The 26,755-nt window shown below is 40.6% G+C and overlaps 1 long non-coding RNA gene across 1 annotated transcript; it reads right to left on the bottom strand.

Moving 5' to 3' along the window:
- Positions 1-1,694: 1,694 nt before the first annotated feature.
- On the bottom strand, positions 1,695-26,755 carry LOC149873645 (uncharacterized). The gene is made up of 3 exons (XR_016442564.1): positions 26,625-26,755; positions 23,897-24,040; positions 1,695-3,319 (listed from the first exon to the last, which is right to left on the bottom strand). It is a non-coding gene; the product is annotated as an uncharacterized LOC149873645 (long non-coding RNA).

The raw sequence follows: 26,755 nt of genomic DNA, 5'->3' as shown, positions 1-26,755 counted from the left end.
TTATGCAGTGATTACTAGCTATTGAAATAAATGGTTTATTAGCTTTAGAATGGTTTTCTCTCCCTTCTCTATAATTGAAAGTTATAAGGGATGTTGCAGGTGGCAAAGATACATTTTTTCTTCTATGGGGATGGGCGATAAGGTAGATATGTGTTGATCATAACCCTGAGCATTCCTCAGACTTTTGAAGGTCTGGTAAACTTAGGTATTTTTCAGTTCCCTGCTACCTGTTCTACCAAACTTTTAGCAAGGGCTGAACTACCAGAAGAAAGTGTTTCCAAAAGATTTCATTCTCCATCATCACTTCATATTTAGTTATTTTAGTGTTAGCCAAGGCTGAAATAAGAACCACCCCCCCACACATGTTCAGGGGAATTAAAATCCGGTCAGTTTGCTGTCAATACAGAGAAAGATTTGGGAGAGCATCATCAAGGAATTTATTTCTAAGAACCTAGAGGACAACAGTCAATGCAGATCTGTCAAGAGCAAATCATGCTTAATGAACCTGATTCCCTTCTATAATGAGTTGATGGGTTTTGTGGATGGGAAGCAAATACAGGCTTTCAAATTTAGCAAGGCTTTCAGCACTCTTATCACATTTTCATTAGTAAGCTAAGGAAATACAGTTTAGATTGAATTGCCATAAGGTGGATGTGTAACTGGTTGGATCATTGTCTTCAAAGAGTAGTTAGATTGGGCTAGCCATTTTTTTGCCTGATTTAACCTCCCTGAACAGGTTGGGAGGTCAATCTAAGTGTTAATCTAAACAAGTTGATCTAAACAGGTCAGTTACATCAGTTTAAATGGTATGCCTGTACATAAGCTATGAGTTTAGGACTCCTATATAACTTGAACTTATACGTAAAATTAATCAGGTTCTAAAATGCTTATGTGTTTTTCCAGCTGAGAGTCTTATGGTTCAGAGAAACCTGGAATAAACAGGCTTGTAGAATCTGTTGTAAGCAGGTATTGTTGTGCCCATTTTATATCAGAGCAATGGTGACTTGTTCAGGATCCTACAGAAAGTCACTGGCAGAGTCACATACAGAATCAAGACTTCATAATTCTTACACCCATGTCTTACTCACAGTGCTGTTCCTTTTTCATTACTTGATATACAGTGACCTACCAAATTTGCGATTTTTGTGGAAACTGCAAATTTTGTAGGTCCCCTGTGAAAAAACCTGGTCTTTGCAAAAAATGTGGGAACTGTGAAAAAGCTGGACAACAACCAGCAAGTGATGGGGGAAAGGGGAAAGGGAGCTGAAAACAAAGGCAGGAAACCTTGACATCCTGAAGCACTGGGATGAGGGAGATAGAAGGTAGGGAGATTTTCATGGTGAAGTACAGCAGACATCCCCACCCCCATACCTCTGATTGGCCACGGGGGCCTGAAAGTCCCAACCCTCCCTAGAGATTGACAGGTTGCCACCTGTCGATCTCTGGGAAGGGGCAGGACTTCTGGGGGCCCTTGACCAATCAGAGGCATGGGTGGGGGGGCCATTGTGCTTTGTTGTGAAAATGATGGGTGATGCTATGTTTGGACAGCAAAATTGGAGGTAGCCTCCGCAGACTAGGTAGGTCCCTTATGGATCTATAATACAAAGTAAGGGCTAATACTAATAATAGTAATAGTATGAAGAATAGTAACAAGAAAAAAATGGTTCATATCTAATAAATAGTTGATTGTTTTATAAGTTTATTGAAAAGATCAAGGGTTTTTTTTCCCCCTACTGAGCATTTTATACTGGGCGTGTCTACATGAGATACTGTATCTCTGTAGCAACGTGCTGTGTTGATGTAGTGTCAGTGGACAAGAACTGTGACACTGCAGCTATATTGCTGAAGTGATGTGCCCCCCGCCATGGCACATTGCTACAGTGATGTGCTAAAAATAATGATGTACCACATCATGGCGTAGTAATGGCTGTTACTGCACAGTCATTTAGTACATCCTAAAAGAAGTACTAAATGATGGTGCAATAACAACAGTGCCATAGGGGCTGAATACCTAATTTCACACCTGCACATATTTTATAATGAAAACCCAATTTCACATACATGTGTGTGTACATGCACGCACGCATGTGCGCACACACATATCTTTATAAATAATTAATGTCTGCATGCATTATATGGATATATGGTATACACAATCTATATCAGATAAGGATTGTTATTCTACAATATTTTTAAATTTGTAATGGAAAAACTCAGATCCAAAAAGAAATAAAAATGGTTGATTAATACCAGAAAAGGAATAAATAAAATTGGAGACGGAATAGATGCTTGAAAAATCTTATTCTTTTCTACCTAAGGTCACTAATTTAATTTTCTCCTACTGTACATGTGGTTTTTGTTTTTTAATTTCCAGGAATTTCTGACTGTTTATCCTATAGCTAACCAACAGGATTGTGAGGCCACATGATGTGGGAAATGTTTCAGTAATATGTGTTCTTGGTTAAGAGTTGCTGAGGCACTGTGTTGGTATAACTGACTAACCACTGAGTATCTCACTTTTAAAACAGGAGAGTAACATCAATTGAAATCAATTTTATGCTAAATATTTAAGACAGTGCCACGTGTCACACTCCCCATACCCAGAAAAGAGCTGTTCCATAACTGTCTTGATTCAAACTGTGTTAAAAAATCTGCAGATATATGTGTGAAGGCAGATAGCTTGTTTATATATCATTTTAATAAAAACAATGCTTCTTTAATAAAATCTTGTGTGATGCATCCAACATGTAAAATACAACAAAGGAAAATAATGAGTAAGTCCATATACACACACATACCAGGTTCTAATTATGTAAACTGCTCAAATGGAGTCCTCATGCTGCGCTAGCAATAAGCTACCCTCCCTCCAACCCTTGCTTCTTGGCTGCATGAAGGGACCAGAAGGCTTTGTATATAATGTGCAAAGCATAAGCTGTTTTGTGTTCTGTTGTTTTTCCTTTGACCATTCCTTTAAGAGTAACTTGTAGCTTGTCTTTTCCACACCCATCTAGTCTCCCCTACTTCAAACACAAACCTTGACTTTTATATGTGGGTGTAATCTGAAAAGGATAATAGAGATTATGCCACTGGCACTCAATAAGTTGTCTGTTACTAATCCTCTTCCAATATCACTTGTCTTCTCTCTCCTCCTCTCGCTGCTGCATGCTTCACAGATGTTTTCTTTTCATGCCACTGAGAGGTTATTTTTGAAGTGGCTTCATAGAACAGACGTTCTTCCAGCGAGAGCCCTCCTGTCTTCTGTTGACACTGTTGTTCTTACGCAAACAGTAGATTGTTTTGCAGTGTTACTCCTGAACAACTGAAAAATAAAAGCATGCAATGTCATAACAAATCATTTAGGGGCTTAAATATTAATAGTACTGTAAAATGACAGCTAGGATTTCACATCTGTTATTGTACTTCAGAATGCAACTTTCAAACCTCCTCCTGCTTCAAGTCCAGCAGATATAACTTTCAGGTAGCAATCATATAAGACCTAGAAAACACGACTGAGCATGCTGGTTCTCTCCGGCAGAAGGCACTGGCAAGTAAGTACATGCACTTTGACCTTCAACACATCTTAATTGCAGTAGTTTGCCACCTCATATATACTGCTTTCCATTTTTTAAATTAAGAAACCAAATAGCATGTGCCAACTTTTTTTGTGCTGACATGTGGCTAAACAACAGTCCCTGGGTTACTGCTGTTCTAATTTAATACATACATTAGACTAGTGCATTTTGCTTGTTTGGGGGTGGGATTTATTTATTGTTTGTGTTTGCTTTTATTTTGTCATCTTCTTTCCCCGTTTTGCTTTTTAATAAAACATTCCATTCTGGTCACTCAAGGCAACATGCTTGACAGCCTGCACATGTGTTGATGGTCTCGATGTGATATTCAGAGGTCACCTGTGTGACCAGGTGACCAGCAAGCTATTCTCTGAACATTTTAGAATTAAATGAAAATCAAAGCATTGGGGTGTGGATAAATAGGATCACAGGTGACTGGTTTTTAGAAAAGATGTGTGGGAATAAAATTGTGCTGTGGTACTATCTGGAAGTACGAAAGGGATCGAAAATAAACAAACATCAAATGAAGTTAGGATAGCAACCAGCAACCAGATCCCTCAGCTGATGTAAGCTGGCTTGGCTCCATTAGTTAAAGCCTGACTTCACAGAAGCTCTGCCAATTTAAACCAGCTGAAGGGCTGACCCTGTACTTTTGTTTTTGAAAGTGCTCAGCATATTTTAGGAGAACGTGTCCTTAAACTGAAGAGTGGGCAGATTAGCAGGAATCAAAAAATCTTGAGGGGAGTCATTTACCCCACTGTTCCAATTTCATCTGCTGTAAAAATGATGATAATAATACTGGAAGGGCCTAGTTCTTTTTGTCTTCCGTTTTCATGGTGGTGAAAACGCTAAACTTAACACCAGCATTAAAAATTAGACCCATTCTATATCTTTTGCAAGGGTAATGATTGATTAGCTAATGTAGCTACCTTGAAGGTAGAAAAACACGAATGTATTATTACCATTTTGGGAGATTTCTCTAAATTTTCAGAATCTCAGAATTTTTGGGGCTCCCAATATTTTAAGAGTAAGTAAGGGATTAACTACTTTCCAAGGTAATATATCCATTAGTTTTATCCTGTATCCAGTGGCAAAAATAAAATGCTTTGATACTCATATTTAAAAATACAGCTGAGCTGCTGGACATACCAGTTTAGAAATGAAAATGTTCAGTAGCTGAATATGCTTTTTCCTGTTCTAATCTCTCTTTACAATATATAATTGCTTCTTTTTTGCATCTCTCCCATCTCTGTCTGGCTCCCCACTCAAAAGTGAAGAAGTTGGGTCCATTTCCAGACCGCAAAACAATGCTGCATGTGCGGTCAGGGTTTCCTCTAGCATGGAACCTGTACCTACTCTCTAATGCCTGCCCCTCCTACTGGTATTTTTGTTTCTCTGGGAAAATCTCTGACTAGTGGCTTAAAGAAAATGACATTGATATGGAAGGATAACAGATTCCAAAACCAAAAGGAAAGAGGGCAAAAAGGCTAAACATTTTTTAAAATCTGCCTTGAAAATACATAAAATGGTTGAATAATTTCAAGGGTGAATGCAGAGTACCGCTGGAAGAAACAACAGAAATAAAGTAGCTGACTTTGAGAGAAAGTGGAAAGTACTTTTGATTGAATTTCTACTAACTGTGGGAAAGCTACTAGAGGAAAGTGGGAAATGTTTAAGCAACTCTTGGAGAGAGTGCAATTGAAATTCTTCCCAGTTCAATCTAAACAGGAAAAAGTGCAACATAGGCCATTGTGGTTAGGTAAGGAATGAGATGCAAAGAGTTTTACAAGCAGTAAGCTGAAAGCTTTTAAAAAATATATAAACAAATCTGGTTCAGAGGATTTGGAGATACCCTATGTAAAAATAAGCAGAAGTAAGTAAAAGGATCAAATTAAAAGAACAAATGGAATTACTGAATGTGAAACTACATAAATATTTCATTTGACAACAATGGACTCTTTAGTTATATTCAAATGAAAGAACAAGGAAAATGTAATAGAAGACTCATACGAGCAAAAACAGTGAGAAAAAGAAGCAAAAGAAATAGTACTAATAATAGCATAGAATGGAGGGGGGAAACCAAGGATTATACAATGGTACCTGATTTAGAGCCTAGTTGTTCATGAATTTAAATACCCTATTTTCTTCATATACCACACTGATTTTTCCCCAGCTGCTGGAAACTACATATTACCTATGGAAAATACGGTAAGAAGAGTTTATGCCCATTAGGGGTAAAAGTAAAATCTGAATGCCACTCACAGGGAGCAGAACAATGAACAGGCTCTGCTCCTTAGGTGCTGGTACTCAGTTAATTACTACAAAGCAGTAGTAAGTAGTTTCTTTCATTCTGCCAGGGTGTGTTATATGCAAGAAAATATGACATATCACTGACGTGTCATAGGGACTGATCCTCAGTTGTACGAAGTGGAGAAAGATGGAGAAAAGAGACCTTTCTCAAGTCCCATTTTGGGATTAGTTTTGTTTCAGATGCAATTCAGAGCAGCCACAGGGCTGTTATAAACTACTTGGGTGCAATGATCCTGAAGGGCCTGTTCTGACAGCTATAATCACTGGAGTGCAGCTGTTCTCTGGTCACATGCCCAGTGTAGCCCTATGCCAAGGGCTGAGAGTTGAGGTGGCCTAAAGTTGTTATGATAGTCTTATGCCATTTGGGGATTCCCCTTATGGTGGAATGTCAAGACACATCTGGTATCACATCGGTTTTTTTCTGATTTGCTTATGCAATCTGCCAATAAATAGAAAACAGAAGTAAATAAGACATGGAGAATAGTATGCCTGGATATATAAATTAGTAATTACTTCAATTATATATATGTAGTAATTACGTTAAAGTACACAATATACCATATAAGAACAATGTCTATAGATGTATAGACATCCTCTATACATACAACAAGATCCATTTTCTTTTCCAAGGATACTTGATTAGCATGTAGGCTGCACATGGAATAGAAAGGTTAGTATAAAACAGTGAAATGAACTATTATTAGCAGGTTTTGGTTTATTACTATATTGTATTTACTTATATATGAAGAACCTAAAGTGTGCTGGATGTTCACAATAAGGCCCCCTCTACATGTTATATCTATTAAGCAACTACTTAGTTAAACATGCAATAACTTTAGACTGGCTACATGTGCAAATTAACTATAGCACTTGTAAAAGGTCCAACCGGCTATAAAGTTCTTGCTCAAAAATGTGTAATAATTTTATAGCTGGTTTTTATCCAGCTTTAAGCTGAATGTGTAGGTGGTGCCCCTAAGTAGCTGCTGTGATCTCCCAGCCATGGAGCACTCCATGCACCCCCAAGGCTGGGAGATTGCAGTAGCACCCCATAGCTGCTGGGACTGAGAACTGCGCAGCTGATGGTCTCTTGGCCCAGGCTGCACCCCACATGCATCTGGGTCTGAGTTCCTCAGCTGATGAGACACTCAGCTCTGGCTGCATCCCTAACGCAGCTGGGACTGAGAGCTCCCACTCATGCGGGACTCTTGGTTCCAGCAGTGCCTGACAGCTGTGGATACAATTCAGAGCAGCCACAGGACTGTTATAAACTACTTGGGTGCAATGATCCTGAAGGGCCTGTTCTGACAGCTATAATCACTGGAGTGCAGCTGTTCTCTGGTCACATGCCCAGTGTGGCCCTATGCCAAGGGCTGAAAGTTGGGGTGGCGTAAAGTTGTTAGGTGCCTAAGTACAACCCAGATGTCTTAGAGGTAAAATAGGATTTTGGCTATTGTTTCTGACTAGGAGAATCTTTTTAAATCCCTGGAATATTTTTGCTTTTTTTTTAAAGTTAGACCTAAACCCAAACCCCAACTTGGGCTTTGATAAAGTTTAAATTTGTCATTTAACTGCATTGCTGAACCCTGGACATTGATTTTGATGGCACTACACTAATTTCATCCACTGAGGATCTGGCCCTCTGTTCCTAGGTCCATGAAGATGAGTTAGAGAGGTTACCTAATATTTGGGTTAAAACACCTTTTCTGGATGTAGTAGCTCTTTGTAAACATTATATTCTACAGCAATCCCTTAAAATAGTGTTAGATAGTTATCTAAAAGTCATGTTCAAAAAAATGAATAGAGCTAGTGATATGATAGCATACTTACTTTACTACTTAAAATGGGAATTTATCATTTTATTTCCCATGTGCCCATGCATGTTGCTGGATAAACACCACTGAAAATACTATTCCTGCTCTGTTGATACATAGAACAAGTTTCTCTTTTGCTAACAACAAGCCTCAATGTTGTTCTTGAAAGACTGCATCAGTGGTCTCCAACTTAGGAGATGACCTTTGGCAGATCAAGGCAGAAAAAATTATTTGGATGTGCACTTCCCCAGCAGGTAAGTGGAGCCAGGGCCTCACTCAACTTACCCCTGCTCCTGCCTCTGCAGTACTGTCTCTCACCACGGGGGCCTCCATCTAGCTCCCACCCCTTCCCTCCCCTACGGACTGACCTGCTGGGCTGGGCCGGGCCGCACGTGTGCATGCACGCAGGCACTCAGCTTCCCACCCCAGCTTTGGATCGACTCCAAGAGGCTCTAAGATCTATTGATGGATCGAGATCCAGTGTTTACTGACCACTGGACGACATGGAGAATTGAGAAGGAGCACTCTGCACTGTCTAGTTTTTGTGACACATTCATATATGCATTGGAGCTGGCTTGAAATTAACAATTTATTGCATATAGTTGAACAGATAAAAGATAGAGATGAGAATCAACCGTTCTTGTCCTCAGCTGATTTTTAAACCAGTCACCTAAAAGCTGTATTACATTATCAAACCCTGTAAAGTACTGGAGCATATTAGCATACAAAATGACTAGTTCAATGGATTTGGCATGGGGGAAAAAATGTAGCAAAATTGCATTATTCCAGTGAAAACACCTGGATACCCTTAGGAAATAAATATAACAACTCTGTTATTGTGTTTAGCAAAATAATCACTAGGAATTTTAAAAGGGGGAAATAATTTGAACTCATAGCTTTTGTATATCAGAAACAGCTTGGTAAGCAGATCCTTTTGCAGTATTATCAAAAGTTCTGACACATGGATGGCATGTGCAAAGTGCAGGTTTCCTGTTCAGCTAAAATACCAGGTATCCCATTGTTCATTGTACTGACTGATTCAACTTTAAATTAGAAGCCTAGATAAGTGTTTCTTTCTAAGCCATCACCAAAAAACCCCCCACTTAGAGCTGTTATAGACATTCCTGCATGCTTCTTAAAATTAGGATATGACTGTAACTCTGACTCACAATGGGTGCATCTACACAAGACATTTACTAAGGAATTACCTAATTAGTTCTGCAGTAAAGTCTCAGAATCTACATGTCTGGGTCTATTAGCTTGCAGGAAACTAATAAATGCTGCCGTAGGTTAGTACTTATCAATACCAGTACTATCCTGCAGTGGAGTTATTCAGTATACCAAAACGCATATTTAGATGCTGATGGGGCTGGCTGGGGCTAGCCCCACACTAACGCACCCCTATGCCCCAGTCAGCCCCTCTGCAGCGTGCTGAGCCTGGTCAGAGTAGCCCCGGGCTGGCAGGCTGACACCCTGGGCTCCCTGCCAGCTGGGGCTACTCCAACCTGGCTCAGTGTGCTACAGTCCCAAGCTTATGTGTAAATGTGGAGCCCAGGAGCAACAAACTCTGGCATGAACTGGTGAACTGCACTGGAGTTTATTCAGCCTAATTAATTTCATGTGTAGACATGCCCAATAAGTAGTGCTTACTCAAAGGAATACATGAATTTGAGTTGAACAATTTGGCCCTCCTAAAATCAGAGGTGCTTGCACTCTGATTTCTTGCCTCTCCCTGAATGAAACAGGACAATACTGGCCTGAATATGGTGAATAAGCCCCATCTTTGTAAACTGAAAAAAGAAAAGGATACTTAACAATTCACAGAACCAGGTCTATAGATGAGTAAGTCTTTTACCCCATTATGGCAGAGGGTATATCTAAACTGTTTCTTTGCCAAGTCCCACAACACAGCCAAGAAGCATGCTCTGCACAGTCAAGCCCACTCTACACACATCAAATGCTGGAAATAAGGCAACAGCCTAGTTTAAAGTGGTCCTGAGTGTGGACTAATAGGTAATGACCTACTTAACTCATGGAGAGACCAAGCCATTTTCACAGCTTGCTTGTGGCATGAAGGGCTGATTTTGTGGGCATTTTCTGGCAGCTCCGACCCTCAACGCTGATTGACTGAGAGGCCCCACAATCACTGTAGATTGGCTGAGAGGCCCAGCCATTGCCATGGATTAGCTGAAGCCCAGTCATTGCCACAGTCAGTAAATCTCAAGCACGTGAGAGTGGCTGCCAGGACTGCCATGGTCTGTATCATGGTAAAGATTCGGAGATTCTAAAACAGTGTATTTATTTAAATAATACTTTGGGGGGTATTTTTTTGGGGGGGGGGTTCATTTTGCAGGAAATCGTGGCTAATGAATATCCCAGCAATTGCGGATACCGCCAGTTTTCACACTTTGAACAAAACCTGTAAATTACGTAGATCTCTACTTAACCAGCTATAGGTGTACTTGAGACAAAGGGTATGGACAGAACTGCAACTCCCAGCTGTAATTCAGAACATTTTCTGCAAAGTGTTCTGAGTTACGTTACCCCAAACCATGCAGAAGTTCACTGTTGGAGAGGGGAATCTAGCTGTGGGCTGGGAGCCTGAAAGGAGGTTCTCATAGCAATGGCCATGCTCTCTGCCAATGCTCACTGTTTTCAGACTGGGAAGGGGGGGAAGGCAACACAGGGAGCTCATTCTTGGGGCTCCCCAGTCGGTGCTGAAGTTACAGTGGGTGAATGGGAGCCCCACCACCTTGGGGGGGCTTCAATACAGCCATCCCACCCTTGGCTGAAAAATGCCTCAAACTGAACTCCTTCCACTCCCTTTCTACTCTCCCATTCTGAAAACAGCAACAGGCTGGGAGCTTTACAGACACAAGTTACAGAAGACATTACATTTTGAAACAGCTCCATCTGATACCTCATGCAATGAGGGGTCAGATTTTAAACTGCCTGCAGCTCTGCACTTGTGTTTGGTTACAGCTATAAACTGCTTTCTGTGGCCAGGTCAGGCAAAAATTGTCACTTCTGTTTGTGCCCAAGACCTTAAGAAGAATGCTGAGCATATGCTTCTATTTCCTGAGATTTACCATGTGAAGGCAGGAGTGAGTGGGTAGCACATGCTTCTTAGCAGTGCTCCTAGAAGAGGCACAGAGCCAGCACCAACAAGTCTTTTAAAGATACCCTATCAGTATCATAAGAGGCACTGTCTGGATCATCATTTTTTAAGCCTTAAGCCTTCCTTAAAATGATCTTAGAATTAAAAGTTAAAACTAACATAGTGCTAGGGACCAATACAAGATCCCTGTATCACTCCAAATAAAGATTTCACAAAAAGGAATAAGTAGAACTTAGTGGCCCCCTGAAGAAAGGTGAATTTCACCCCCAAGGCACTACACAAATGGATTAAATTTATTGTTCTAATTAAAAAGAAATCTACTTTGCATTCCTGAATCTTGGATGCAGGATGCCTGTTAATAAGGTGCATTTGAGACTCTAACTGTGTATATGTCTCAGTTGCATTTGGAGAGGACACAATGTAAATTCCCTAATCAGAATGAATTGAATACATATATTTATTTTTAAATGTTTTTCAGAGAATCTCTCTGAATCCATTCCCTTCATTAAAAAAAAGTGAGATTCTTTTCAAACCTAAAGTTTCTGTGGTTTTTTTTATCATAATTAAGCTTATTTCCTGTTCATGGAACAAAAAAAGAGAATGTGATAACACATTTCCAAATAACATTATTTTTAACTTATTTTCCTTTTTACCCCAGCTATGAAGCCCAATTTCTCTGTCTGTCCTCCTCTCTCCTAAATTCATGACTTACATAAAAAATGTTAACAAGAAGGTTAATCAGATCTCCTCAGTATTGCCCTTCCAGTACTAGCCATTCCTAATTCAGCTTTCTGAACCACAAGAAATTATCCTTCAACATAGGGACAAAAACTATCCTTCTTATAGTTTGTAGACCCATTCTGCTTAAGTGAATATTCTCAGGAGTTCTTATGCAGGTAAAGGCTGAAGGAACAATCCTTACCCTGCAATATCGCATCTAATTTTTGGAGACTTAAATGTCTTCTTTCCCTAACTACTATGTTTTTTGTCTAAGACTCTTGTGTCTTCAAATTCCTTTGCTGCACTATTCTCTAAAAAGTTCTACCAAACAGGGTGAGGGAAAAGACACATCATGTCAGTGCAGAAAAAGGCAAATGTTTAAGACTTGAGACCTCCATTGCCTACACAAAAAAAGAGAAGAAGCAACTGCACATCTGGAGTTACTGTGACTGGTTATACAAATTCATTATTCATACATATAAATGGCTAGTGAGATTCTAAGTACACATTTACACCAATTTTTCTTACCAAAGCATAGCAACTGTATGCACACCTGGGTTGTAAACAGATGATGAGCTACCGTGTTTTAAAATTATAGCACTTTAAGGCTGATCCATTCTTGTAGCAGTTTTGTCTGAGAGCTTTTTTCTGCTCTAAGTGAATGCTAAACTGCTGTATCTTTAAAACTGTTTCAGGTTTAAAGTTACAGAAGTTTAGTTGCACTATGATAGTATAGGGGTGGAGTAAGTTCCCAATTCCTACTCCTTTGAAAATGGTTTAGGGTTGTATCTGTCTGCAGCCTGGTTTCAACTACTTCAGAATGAAACCTTGAAAATAAAACACTGGGACATTGGTGGTCCTGATAAAAGGGAATCTGGAATTGAACCAACCCTGATATTTCAAACCAAACTAAGCCTAGTTAAACCCATGATAGAGATGGGCTATGACAGAAATCTTGGTTCAAATTAAAGAGGCTTGGATATTAGCCACCTTGGTTTCAACTGATCTCTACTTAATAAATAAGCTGATAGGAAACAAATTCACTCACAACCCCTGTTGCTCTCCTTTAAAAGAAAAGGCACATTTTTCAGCCTTTCCTCTGTGCTAGCGAAAGCAGATAGAGTATGTGTAGAGTTTATGGTGAGTTTTATTAAGATAATTCAGGTATAATTTTCTCAGACATTTCTGTCATCATTTTTAAAGGCAGAGATGATTACGTTCTTTTCACCCATCTGGGAAAATACACTGTGTTCTCATGTAATTTGAACATTTCAGCAAGGATGTGAGCCCATCCTTCTGGACTCTGGCTAATAGCTCTGCCATTAGGCCATCCTCTCCTGGGGCTTCTTTTTTCCTATTAATAATTGTCAACACTATCTCTTTTTAAAAAATAACTGGCCACACCTCATGGTTCTCTTCCTCTCTCTTTGGCATGTCTCCAAACCCTTTTCAAATGTAAATTTTTCTTGTGGCTTACAGTTATGAGGATCCTTAAAGATTCATTGATGCCTCATGAAAAACCTCTGAAACGATTCTGCTTCTAAAGCACATATTTTTATGGGAACTATTACCAGGATTATTTGCATGAAAATAGGATCTTGTTCCCTTGGGCTATATCGCAATTAAGCACACTACCAGGCCCTGCACAATTTAGCTGTACTCTTCAAGCAGGATTCTTTTAACTTACCTCAGTTTTCTACCAGTTTAACTCCACTGATTTAAATGGAATTACTTTTAACATCCAGTGTACAATGAAAGAGAGACCGACTTTATAATTTTTCATTCTTTCCTTTTTCCTCTTTTTTTGTAACCACTTTTGGTAATTCTGATATATATTGCCATAATAAACATGTTTTGTACTGAAATAAAATGTCTTAGATGCAATCCCATGTGTCTTAAAGACCCAACATTAGGACCACTTATACAGATGAGATCATTTGCATTTTGATCCATTTTTCCCCCTGATGGAATAGGTTCATAGCTAGGAATTTGACATGTTCGTCCAGACGAGTGGTAACGTTTGTTTCCCCAAGGACAATTAGCAATGGCACACCTTATGCTGCTGCTACTTGTCCCTGGGGAACACCCATGCCACATGTGCTCTGGTGCACAGCAGGTTACCCCAGGTGGAGTAGGGAAGGCTGGGGACATCAACTGTGCTGGCCCCAGCAACCTTACCCGGGGTCCTGGGAGCTCTGGGTGCTGTTGCCATGGCAGGAAGCCTGTCCGGCAGCGAAAGTGTGGCTTTGACCAGCCAGGCTCCACTTTTAGGCAGCATGTACTGCTGCCATGTGTGCTACCCTGCTTTTTTTGTGTGTGGTTTTTTTGACCCTGGGATTTTTCAGGGTCAAAAAACTCCCTGCACTGTAAAGTAGCAGCACAGAGAACACCTGCATGTACTTCATGTCCTGCATACTGCATGTCCACACTCAACTGGATGCACCCAGTGCAACAACCTTTGTTCCTATCATGTGAAATGGTCTTAATTTCTAACATAGTTCTTAATATACTACAAGAAAAGTCAGACATGTTAATAACATAGTAATGTGTCCCATTATTGACTTGTCCCCCAATTTCTGTATCTCTCCACAGTTTGCAGGGATAGAACAATCTCTGGAGATATTAATTAGCTGTTCCCAAAGCTGTATTTGTGACAGAAGTATGAGAGATTCATAAGTGAGACAGTCCTCACTGAACTCTTCACTATGTGTATAGATAGTGTATCTTTCATGGATCTTCTGTGCCAAGTCCAGGCCTTTTATAAGCTGAATCCAATATATCTGCTACCCTATACTTCACATATGGCAGAAACAAGTACTTAACTGTACAGTGTTGTTTTAAACTTCAACAAAAAATCCTTTCTCCCAAATTCCACTATAAAAATAAGCTCTCTCAGCTAAACTGACTTCAAGAAAATAATCAAGTTTAAAAATAAAATCTAAGTAAACAATAAGAAGCTTTGAAAAAGTAGGATCATAATACTGACTTTTAGTTGCTTAAGCAGTATTTTTTTAGGACAGCTAAGAAGGTCTTTTAAAATGAAATGTAAATTATTCACTATCTAGATAGTTCAAAGTACTTCAACATTCTACCCATAAGTTTGTCTGACCCGATTGGCAGCAAAATAAATATGATGGGTGGTCTGTTTAAGGCACCTGTCCAAGTCCAATCACATTACATTTTCATAGTATCAACATTTGAAAACACTATAGCTGTTGCATCAACAAAAGTGCATGGGAATATCTCCAAAGCAGATGGCAACTAGCACATCACAAAAACATGCAGATCCCAGAGCCAATTTCTATCGTTAAACAGCATCTACCACAGTGCAAAGGAAGGAGTAATTAGCATATTCATACTTTCAGAACTTCCCAAAGGCAGATGTATTACACTGGGGACAGTAAAAGAATAATTGCTGTCATGCAATACTGGCTTTCATTAGTACCAGGATCACTCTGTAGAGGAGTTTAAGTAATGCCCTTTGAATAAGAGGGAATGTGCAAGTCATTTTGAAAATATTGGCTAACTGTTGGGAAATAAAAAGCATACAAATCCAAACAAGATCTCTTCCTATCCAAAACATTCAATAGGTTGGTCCAATCAGTTCTTTTACAGGGATATTCATCTTCACAAATCATTAGTCTTTAGCATAATTATTAGGTCTTTAATAAATGCCACATTTTCTGACACACATTCGTAATTTGTGCCTACAAAATATAGATGTGATTCTTACAGGATTTATAGATATACCATATGTGCACATTTTTTTTGCAACTATTTCTTAAGGCGCTAAGGGGGCAAATTATGCTCTCATTTGTGCCAATGTAAATTTGGCTTCGGAGAACTTAACACTGAATTTACACTGATGTCACTGGGATTTCTCACATTGTTTGAAAAACCCAATCCTAGTTTCACATCAGTATGGTCTGAGTTAACCTGCTCCATTGTGTCCCAAATTATTTATCCTTAGAAAACCCTGAGGTAAACATAATTCCAATAAAAGGTTGATGGTTTGACCCACAATACAGTCTCTTAGCTATCTACAGATACCTGGATTATGCAGTTGTCACAGGCATGAGCACTTTTATGAATATACAAGTAGGAATTGCATAACTGGACTCAGATACATCCTTCATAACAGGCACAACATAGTGCCAACAAGTGTTCTCTGCAGGGACCTGATAATGTTCCCCAGTGTACTTTGACCTCTTTGCTGCGGGTGACAAGAAGGGTTCTTATCGTTGCCAGTTGTGATAGTACTGGGTGTGTCTACACAAATCTTTACTGTGCAGTTGACTAATTAACTGCACAGTATACATCTTGGCATCTACATGTACACCCCTATTAGGACACACAGAACTAATTAACTCCGCAGCAGGGTCATATTTTTAAAATACAAGTACTACCCTGCTGTGGAGTCTTTCCACACACAGCAGCTCACATGTAGACACTGTCCAGGATAACAAGGTGCTTCAGTGTACGGCTAGCCTACAGGTAGTCCCCACGTTGAAGCATCCTCGTGCCTCAGCCAGCCCCTCTGCAGTGCATGGAGGCTGATCGGAGCAGTATTGGGCTGGAAGGCTGACCCCCCCCACAAGTCCCCTGCTAGCCTGAAATGCTCTAACCAGGCTCCATGAGCTGTGCACAAATAAACTCTGGAGCAATAAGCAACAAGCTCCAGAGTTTACTTGTGTGCATTACTCACATGCATAGACATGCTCACTGACTCATTTTGTGTGGCCAAATGTCCAGGAGTAAGAAAACTGATAATGCCAATGCCTTATCCATATTGGCATTGGACATTAGTCAAACAATAAATGTAACGTAGTAGCAGTGTGAACTGAGATTGAGTGAAACCTTATGGGCTTGCCCAGATGAACATGGATGTTTGTTTCCTTGGCTACAAGTAGTAGCAGCATACCTTGCACTGCTGCTACTTGTCCCTGGGGAACACCCATGCAGCGTGCGCTCTGGTCCACGGCCAGTTACCCCGGGTAGGTAACTGTGCTGGCCCCAGCAGCCTTACTGGGGATCCTGGGGCCTTCCAGGGCTATAGTCATGGCAGGAAGCCTGGCCAGTAGCCAGGGTGTGGCTCCAGCCAGCCAGGCTCTGGTTTTGGGCGGCGTGTGCTGTTGCCATGTGTGCCACCCCGCTTTTTTTGGTGTGGGTATTTTGACCCCAGGATCTCCCAGAGTCAACCCCTCCCACCCCCACACTGCAAGGTAGCAGTGTAGAGAGCGCCTGCATGTGTGGTGTGTGGTGCTGTAACAGGTCTGTAGTGCTATATACCACACATCCAAGCTCATCTGGATGTGGCCTCTGAGACAGTCTCCCAACTAGTACTATGGCCGTGACTTGTAGTTCCTGATAGCAAATAAAATTAATAGAGGACAAGCCATTTTACCAATCTGCCTTAAACATCGCACTTCAGAGAACCTGCTTATATTTTGCACGGTACACCCAGATCTTGTTTATGACAGAATGTAAAACTAGCAGTCATGGGATTTAAGCCTATTACGCAAAATAAATATAACATTGCTTAAGGAATTTGTACAGAACATTGTACTCAGAACACTGGTCTTAAATGCAAATGTTATTTATTTTTTTATTTTTTTTAAAGACTGTCTTCCCTTCTTAGGGGCATATCATGACAAAAATAATCCATAGTGTATTTTCCTTGTCTTGAATGTTTAGATTGCAATCAAATGTTTCACGAACATAAATATATATTGAACACTTTCTCTGCTGAAGGAATTTGCTTTTTCTGGAGTTAAAAGAAAACATAAAATATTTACATTAGGATACTACATATTTTGTTCTAATAACTGTTTGTTTCCTTTAGCTTACTGTATGCAAACTGAGCTTTGTATCAATTAGCTTAGTATATGCTACATTTTTCAATGTTTCAAAGGTTTTGTAAGTTGATCTTGTCAAATAATCACAAAATTATACTGGATGTGAATGAGATATTTAGTTTCCCAAATGAAATACTATAAATTTAGACAAGTATAAACCTGTCAGAATTATGCTTCTATAAGTTTCACACCAGGGTGTGGTGCTACACAGCTGGGGAGCTGAGCTAATAAGTGTTGAAAACTGAAAAATGCTGCTTTATGGCATCACAAAAATTGGCAAAAAATACTTATACCTACGCCTCACTTTTGACAAATAAATGCCAAAATGTGGAAGCCTTAAGAATGAAGTCCCAGTAGTATAAAAGTGGGAGGCAGGACAATAAGAAGGTTCTTTCAAGGAGTCATTTATTTTACATATGTTCCCTAAGCTAATAGAAATTTGCAGAGCAATTTATTTGTTGGGTTCCCAGTTTGGCAAATTAAACAGAACACTGTTCAAAATTATGCTAAATCTGGATATTACTTGGGAAGTTTCAGCCTAATTTCTATAATTTTTTAACTACAGTGTCATTATGTAGGCCCCCAAAACACAGAAGCTAGATCAACAATGTTGCTTTTTTTTCTTTTTTAAGCTTTAAGTGGTATCTACACTCGGTTTTGTCAATATTGTTACGTCAGTCAGAGAGGTAAAAAATATCAACACCAGCAAAAGTCTGTAGTGTAAACCCAGCTACATAACTTAAGAACTTCTGAGTATCACATAGTACTATGTTCTTACTGAATTAGCGCAGTCAGCCAAAATCACTCAAAAATCATGAATCAGGCTTCAATAAATCCTGAGATCAGCCAAAAAATACCCACGAGACTTGAAAGTAATAGACTGTAGATTATTTTACTTGCTCCTGGTTTGAAGTCATTAGAGGTCACATTTTCAAACTTTTCTCCATAATGGGCATGTCTACACAAGATGCTGTGTCACCGTAACAATGCACTATGGCGACGTAGCATTGGTGGGCAAAAACCCTGACGCCACAGCTATGTCACTCTAGCAACATGCTTCCTCAGTATAGTGTGCAGCTAAAAATAATCATGTACTGCATGGTTACAACCAAAAGGAAGCACTAACCGACAGTGCAGTAACAACGGCACCATAGGGGCACATGTAGACATGCCCAGCCAAGAGTGTAGACACTTACTTTGTCTAAGTAAAACTGAGTTTCTCATCTAATAATAAAATTCCAGGTCTTGGATCTTTAGGAAAAATGCCAAACATGACAAGGCACAAAATAAAGTCAAAGAGTTGTGATAAAAACTTAGTGGGACCAGGTTCAAGGATCCTTGGAATCAAATGTATGACTTTTAACTAAATGGAAATATTTAAATGATATTTTATTTCCAGTGGTGAAATCCTCATATACAGTCAAAACTCTCATGAAGTAAAAGTTGCAGTGAGAAATTTACCAAAGGATTTTAAATCAGGCCCCATAGACCATAGTTTGGCACCTGCCAAGTCTGCTTTCTTAAAGCCTGCCATATAGGCTTTCCTGGTACTGCACCTTTTTCCTCCCGGTTGCTGGCATATGGCACATGTCAAGGGGAAGTGGGTACAACCAGCATGCTGCAACATTCCAGTGATCCCAGGCACTACAGGGCTGTCTTTTCCATAGGTGCAGCCACTATATGTCAATGTGTCTAGTCAGTATGAAACTTTTGCTTTGAACTAGAGCAGCACGTGTACATGAGTGTGACTACATTGATCTAGTAAAGATGATATATGGAATGAGGGTGACAGTAGTTAATTTCTCTGATTAATGCATGTGGGGAAGAGAGGAGGGAGGAGGGCAGAGACAGAGAGAACCTTAGAACTTTTCTGCACTCAATAACGCTAACATTATTTAACATTTAGGGTTTGATATTCACATCTCTTTAAGGGAAACAAGGAAAGAAAAGGTAAGTTCCTTCTTTGCTGCTGTATTGTTTTAGAGAGATTTACTTTTTCTGGCTGAACTAACAAGGAAGAGCATGTTGTTTTACACTGTGATGGATTTTCATTTTATGTTGGAAAAGAATTATTTTTTTAAAGAAAGATTAGAACTTGCAGAATATTTCAGAGTGCAGCCAAAATGAGGACACTAAAAATCATGAATACTGGATGTTTTGTGTCAATGATTTTCTCTGGTCCCCTGGCATTGAAGCAGTTTCTTTACAGATTCTGCTGTGTATGATAAATTGGAAAAGCGGTCTGAAATAAATTGGATAAAATTCAATAAGGGCAAATGTAAAGAACTGGACTTATGAAGGAACAATAGTATATCTTTCATTAATTTATTGCCATTAGTGTTTTTTTCTCCTAAAAGAACTAACTTATAAACTTATAAGGCTTCAAATATGAACTTAGGTCAAAGGAGTCATTGTTTGTAGGTTTATTTATAGTAATATACCTCAGAGCCCCTATTCTGAGCCAGAAGCACATTATGATACACATGCATGAACACAGAATGTTCACTGCATGAACACAGAATACACTTTCATTTTGTTATGTCTATGGGCTGGGATTTCCAACTGGACTTCCCTGGAAGGAAAACCTGCCAATACATCTCCATCAACACTATAATCAACACCCCCCCACCCCCCGCACAACAACATCACCAGAATCCATGGATCTTACACCGAGCCATCATAAAATATGATCTACCTTATCCAATCCACCAAATGCCCTAATGGATACTATGTAGATGAAAGTAAGCAACCATTATGCTCCAGAAGGAACTCTCACAGAAAAATGATGAAGCCCAATAGAACACTTTTCAAAGAACAACCACTCCATCCCTGACTTCACAGCCCTTGTCCTCAAAAAAATAATTACAGCTTGTACTCCAAAATGTGTTTTTGTTTTGTTATATTGTTATTTTTATACATTCTCTCTCTCTCTCTCTCTATATATATATATATATAAGCACATTATCTCTCCACATTATGATATCAAACACACACGGATATACCATCTCTCTCTCTCTCTTGCTCTCCCTCTATCCATGTGTGTTTTGGTTGCTCCCCCAAGCAATGGAATGCCCCCATTGGCAAAGAATGTGTGTATCCACAATTAGGCTCCTCAATCACCTGAGGACCCATCAAGCCTGATGGATGTCATCCTCAACTCCGAGGAACTGCTGACAAGGACGATGTGTTTTGGTATCATTATGTGGTTGTACTCATAAACAAATCTTCAGAAAAAAATGTATTTAGAATTAGAATTCTTTGAAATTACCACAACACTAAATAACAGCAGGGAGTGGCAAGCATACACATATAGAATCTGTATTATGGTGTATTATCATGAAAGCACAGAAAACTTTGTCTAAGGTCAGGCAACACTTTGCTCAGGATAACCCACTTGTATAAACACCAGAATTTATCCATAAATGGAATTACAAAATAGCCATTATTGGGAAGCATAGCTAATAATAAGCATAATTTAAAAGTAAAAGGTTGTTTGGTTATAGACTCATAGATTGTAAGGCCAGAAGGGACCTCAGAAGATCATCAGGTCCAGCCCTATGCACCAAGCAGGAAAGATAACTGGGATGCAGGTGACCCCAGCAAGATGACTGTCTAGTCTCCTCTTGAAGAATTCCAGGGTAGGCGACTCTACCACTTCTGGAAGGAGCTTATTCCACAGTCTGGACACCCTGACTGTGAAGAAGTTTTTCTTAATGTTGAGCCTGAATTGATCTTCCAGGAGTTTGTGGCCATTACTCCTGGTTTTTCCTTCGAGTGGCCTGGTGAACAGTTGCTTGCCAAGCCCTTGGTGTACTCCCCTAGTGTAGCAGTTACCTGCTACCAGGTCCCCTCTCAGCCTTCTGTTCCTCAAGCTGAAGAGTCCCAGATCCCTCAGCCTTTCCTTGTATGGCTTGCCTTTTAAGACTCTGATTATATGGGTGGCTCTTCTTTGGATTCTTTCAAGCTTGTCCACATCCTTGTTAAAGTGTGGTGCCCAGCCCTGGATGCAGTACTCCAGCTGTGGTCTCACCAGTGCTGAGTAGAGCAGAAGAATCACCTCCTTGGCTTTGCTGGAGATGCATCGATTGATGTATGCTACAGTATTATTTGCCCTACTGGCTACAACATTGCACTGCCAACTCATATTCATAATGTGGTCTAGTCTTACCCCGGGTCCCTTTCATTTGTGGTGTTAGTCAGTTTAGGGTCACCAAGCCTGTAGGGATGTTGAGGGTTGCTCATCCCAAGGTGGAACACTTTACATTTCTCAGCGTTGAGCTTTATCAGGTTCCGATCCATCTAACTTACTAGCCTGTCTAGGTCTGCCTGTAACTGTAGCCTATCTTCAAGCATGACCATGCTTCCCCATAACTTGGTGTCGTCCGCGAACTTGGCCAGTGAACTCTTCACCCCTACATCCAAATCGTTAATAAAGATGTTGAAAAGTACTGGACCAAGCAGTGACCCTGTGGGACACTGCTGCCCACTTCTCGCCAGGATGACACAGATCTGTTCACTACAACTTTCTGGGTCCTATCCTGCACCCAGTTTCTCACACACCTGACTGTCTTGGAGTTAAACTCCAATCTTCCAAGCTTCTCATGAGGACATTGTGAGATACTAGATCAAAGCCCTTTTGGAAGTCTAGGTATACAACGTCAACCTGCTTTCATGTGTCCAGGTGACAAGTTACCTGGTCATAGAAGGAGATGAGGTCGGTAAGGCAAGAGCTGCCCACCACAAAGCCATGCTGGCCGTCATTCAGAATAGATTCCTTGATGAACTTTTCTAAGATTTTCCCTAGGATGGAAGTTAGGCTGACTGGCCTATAGTTAACTGGGTCCTCCCTCCTGGCCTTCTTGTGGATAGGTACAACATTGGCCCTCTTTCAGTCCTCAGGGACTTCTCCAGAGTGCCACGAGTTGTGGAAGAGTTCTGTCAGGGGTTCTGCAATTACTTTGGCCAGCTCCTTCAGCACTCTCAGATGAAGGTCATCTGGTCCTGCTGACTTGTATATGTCTAATTTTATTAACTGGTCATGCACCAATTCTATGGCAATAGTAGGATGGTGATTATTGCTTACCCTGTACTCTACCTGGCGTGGTTTTCCCCTTGGTCTGGTGAAAGACCGAGGCAAAGTAGTCATTCAGGAGTTCAGCTTTCTCCTGGGTGCCAGTAACTAGCTCTCCTGAGTTGTTGAGCAATGGCCCCACATTCCCATTTGTTTTCCTCCTATTCCCTATGTACCTAAAGAAGGACTTTTTGTTGTCCTTGATTCCTGTTATTAATCTAAGTTCGGTTGCTACTTTAGCCTATCTTATCTCCTATCTGTTCCCTGCAAATGCGGGCCGTTGTGGAATAATCCTCCTTGGGTCCACCCTGAGCTTTCATTGTTTATAAGCCTCTTTCTTCTTTCTTAAGAATCTTTCATGATTTCCCTGTTTAGCCAAGAGGGTTTCCCAGCCCTTCTGTTACCTTTTCTCTGCATGGGAATGAACTTTCTTTGTGCTTCAAGGATCGTGTCCTTAAGGAACAACCACTCTTCATACACACCCTTCACCTCCAGTCCCTGGTCCCACAGAACTTCCCCTACTAGGGACCTAAGCTTGTTTAGATTTGCATTTTTGAAGTGCAAGACTTCAGTCCTGCTATCCAATTTGTCTGCCTTACATTGGACAGTGAATATGACGGCTTCATGATTGCTGTCACGCAGACTTCCCTCTATATTTAAGTCAGTCACCAGGTCATCTCCTTTTGCCAGGACCAAGTCTAGCAGAGCGTCACCTCTGGTTCGCCCACGCACCTCCTGAGTCAGGAAGAGCTCCTCAACACAGGTCAGGAAGTATCGCAACCGTTCCAACTTGGCTGAGTTTTCCTCCCAGGAGATGTCTGGATAATTACAGTTGCCCATGACAATCATGTCACATGCACATGCAGCCTCAGTCAATTCTCAGGTGAACTCCAGATTTAGTTCCTCCCCCTGGTTTGGTAGTCTGTTGTATATACCTACAGTTAGGTCTCTCTCACCGTGCCCTTCCCTCCAACCCCCACGCCTGCAACTTGACCCATAGGGTTTCAAGCTGTCTATTTTTTGAGCTGATGTTGGCCTCCAAGGAGGTGTACTGCTCTTTCACATAAAGAGCAACACCTCCACCTTTTTTTCCCACCTGGTCCCTTCTAGGCAGGGTGTAGTTCTCTATAGCTATACTCCAGTCATGTGAGGAGCCCACCAGGTCTCTACTAGATCATAATGCATGCTGTAGAGTTCCCCATGCTCCTGGTGTTAGTATATAGGCACCTGAGTCCTCCTACTGAGACCATCTTCCTGTCCTGCTGATGAAAACTATTCCCTCAGCTCCCACAAGAGTGACTCTCTCAGTGTCCTTACCTACTGGGCTTAGATGTATGTTGGTCCCTGGACATTTTGGAATTTGTGTATCCCCATCCCCCAGCAATCTTAGTTTAAAGCCCTGTCCAAAAGATCAGCCATCCTGGCCGCAAACAGGGACTTACCTTTCCTCGTGAGGTGAATGCTGTCCCTTCCCAGGAGTCATGAAGTGCACACCATGGTCAAGAAATCTGAAGCCTTCTTGATGGCACAGCGTTGGAGTTGCCAGTTCACTTTCTCGATGCATCCTTCCCTTCTGGGACCATGGCCTGCAGCAGGGAGCACAGAAGAAAAGACTACCTGGGCTCCCAATCCCTTGAGCCCATTCACCAGAGCCCTGAAATGGCTCATAATGTGGTCTGGCCATGTCATTCATCCCCACATGGATGAGGAGCATGGGGTAGTAGTCAGAGGGCCAGACAAACCTGGGGATCCTCTCTGCTACATCTCGGATGCAGGCCCATGGGAGGCAGCCGACCTAATAGAGCCATTTAAAAGTCACCATTTGGCAATGATATTAAGTTGTTAGTTATTTCTCTATATTTAAAATAGAAAAAAACTTGTATCCCAGATAACTGTTGGCAAAAAATGACTGTTGGCAATAAGTGTTTATCTCTTCTTCATAGGGGAAACTATTTTACCAGTGTTCTGTATTTTTGCACTGGAAATTGTAATCTTATAAAGTTGGAAAATGGCTGAACTGTTCTATCTCTCAGTAAAGTACAATTCACTAGATTTTCATTAAATTCAGATTTTTTTAATCTTCTTTATGAGGTAGTTGGAACATATTGTCAAAAATAATTCTGAATTTCGTGAAGTATAACATTGAGAGAAATCCTTGGTTAGGTATCATACCATATTTGTGCATCACTGTAAGTTACACTTGATGCCCTAAGATTTGAATTCAAGCTGAAATACAAACCTAACATGCTCTTCATGTTTCAGCTACCTAACCCAGGGCTATTCTTAAGGTAATAACAAGCTACCTCAAGAAGCTAATGTTTCATTGCATATCTAAAGACTAACAGGTGTGCCCCTATAGCTTGCCAAACAGTTTAAGTTGAATTGCAAAACTAATCCATAAACTGGCTATTCACTCCCTGGATCACATTTAAATGGTAGCGATGGGGTTTACATTTGGTCCTCCTTATTCAAATTCTGTGGACTTCAAGCTGCCATGGCAGGTAGTTAATCTATGTATCAGCAATAGTCTTACAGCTTTTATGAAAGCATATATGCATGAGAAACCTTGTGCTTTTTCTCCTTAGGTTCCAGGAACTGCAAAATGGTAGGAGCCACCAAAACATCAAATAAACCCCCCAAAACCAAAAAACCAATTACACTGAGAATAGTCAGAGGTGGGCAAGCTTGTCAAGTGTGTACTGGAGTTTCAATATCTTTCACCCATCTGGTTCCCTCATTTTGTGCGATGCCGTGAAGGACTCCTCATCAAAGTCTCTACCATTTACTCCCCTCAGTTCTATTGCCAACTGGGCCTTTATCCTTAAAAAAAAAGCCGCACCTGGTCACACTGAAACCTAACTACATTTCCAAATGTGTATGGGACAATTCTCCTTTATTACGTGCTCCATAGTTTCCCTACCATATGGTGTTTCTAAATATAGGAACTACAGACCTACAGATTATTCTATAAATAGATTACAATGCCAGAGTAATGGAAACAGCAGTGAGACTGTTTCAGCCCATCACAAACAGCAAAAGTACTAAGCCTCTGGTTTGTTCTGGTAACAAATACAAGATTATTTATAAACTAAATTCTGACCTTAACACACAAGGAAGTTAGATGGGATAACAACCAGTAATAAAAGCAACAATAATAATTTGCATTTAATACATAGGGAGGTTTATGCCTCCAAGGCTGACAACATGACATAGCTGAGTCCCCAACCTGCTGAAAGTGAACAAGGAGATATTACAGAAAGGAATAAAGGGGATGCATGGATATGTTGCTCTGAGTATTTCATCCTGGAAGGGCTTCCTATGCCATGTAAACGTGCCAGATCATCATGAGGTGACTGTGGAAACATGAAGAGGAGCCTTTTGATATGCCATTCTGTGACATGGGTGAAAGCCCACCAAGTAGAGTTAAGCTGGCGATGAGGGGGATATCATGGATTGCTTGGGGCAACAAGAAAATAAAACAGTGATGGGATTGAAGGTCACAGGTTCAAAATGAGCATGCCAGGGGGGACACCAAATACAGCACATAGGAAAACACGACGAGAAGATTCAAAGGGACTGAAGGAAACAGATGGAGCCACGATGCTCATGACGGTGTGTCACTTGAAGCTACACAGAGGCCTTCCTTTCCTCTCTCCTCCCTGACCTAAATTGGGAGCTTTTATTGGTTTCCATGGCCTAGTACAGCACTTCCCAAACTTTTCCTCAGCCTGACCCCATTTATGGCCCCATCTCCTCAGCATGACCCTTCCTTCCCAACCCACAGCCCCCTACCCACTGATGTTGCGACCCTATTTCATGCTGCAACCCAGAGTTTGGAAAACTGCTGGCGTTTTATGATTTATTTCACTCTTTATTTATTCTATTGTGTGCTCTTCTTACTATTGATTTATTATATATTATTATTTATTATCTATTTTATAATTATTTAGATATTATTGATTACAATTTATTTATTTACTATGGGCGGAGGCTGGGGTGGGGAAGAAAACACCCCAATTATTTACTATTCAGCTCAAGGACTCAAGCTAGCCCAAAAAAATGCAAGCTAACAAGTGCGGGGTACACAAGCTCTTGGCTGTCTGTTACGACTTGCGTTCCCAAAGGAAACCCGGGACCATAATTTCCCAAATGCAATACAATGCAGCTTACAAAACCCACGTGCCTTGTCCTGCCTGAAGTTCTGCATTGTTTTGTGGAGAGAGAAAACGATGCTGAGGGACAACTTGGAGGGGGCGGGGGTCAGGCGCTCGTTAAGCAGAGAGGAGAAGTCAAGAGTTTCG

Source organism: Crocodylus siamensis, chromosome 1 (genome assembly GCF_052110815.1).
Source record: "Crocodylus siamensis isolate JL-2025a chromosome 1, ASM5211081v1, whole genome shotgun sequence".
Classification (NCBI taxonomy): Eukaryota; Metazoa; Chordata; order Crocodylia; family Crocodylidae; genus Crocodylus; species Crocodylus siamensis.
This window is presented reverse-complemented; position numbering and strand designations above follow the sequence as displayed.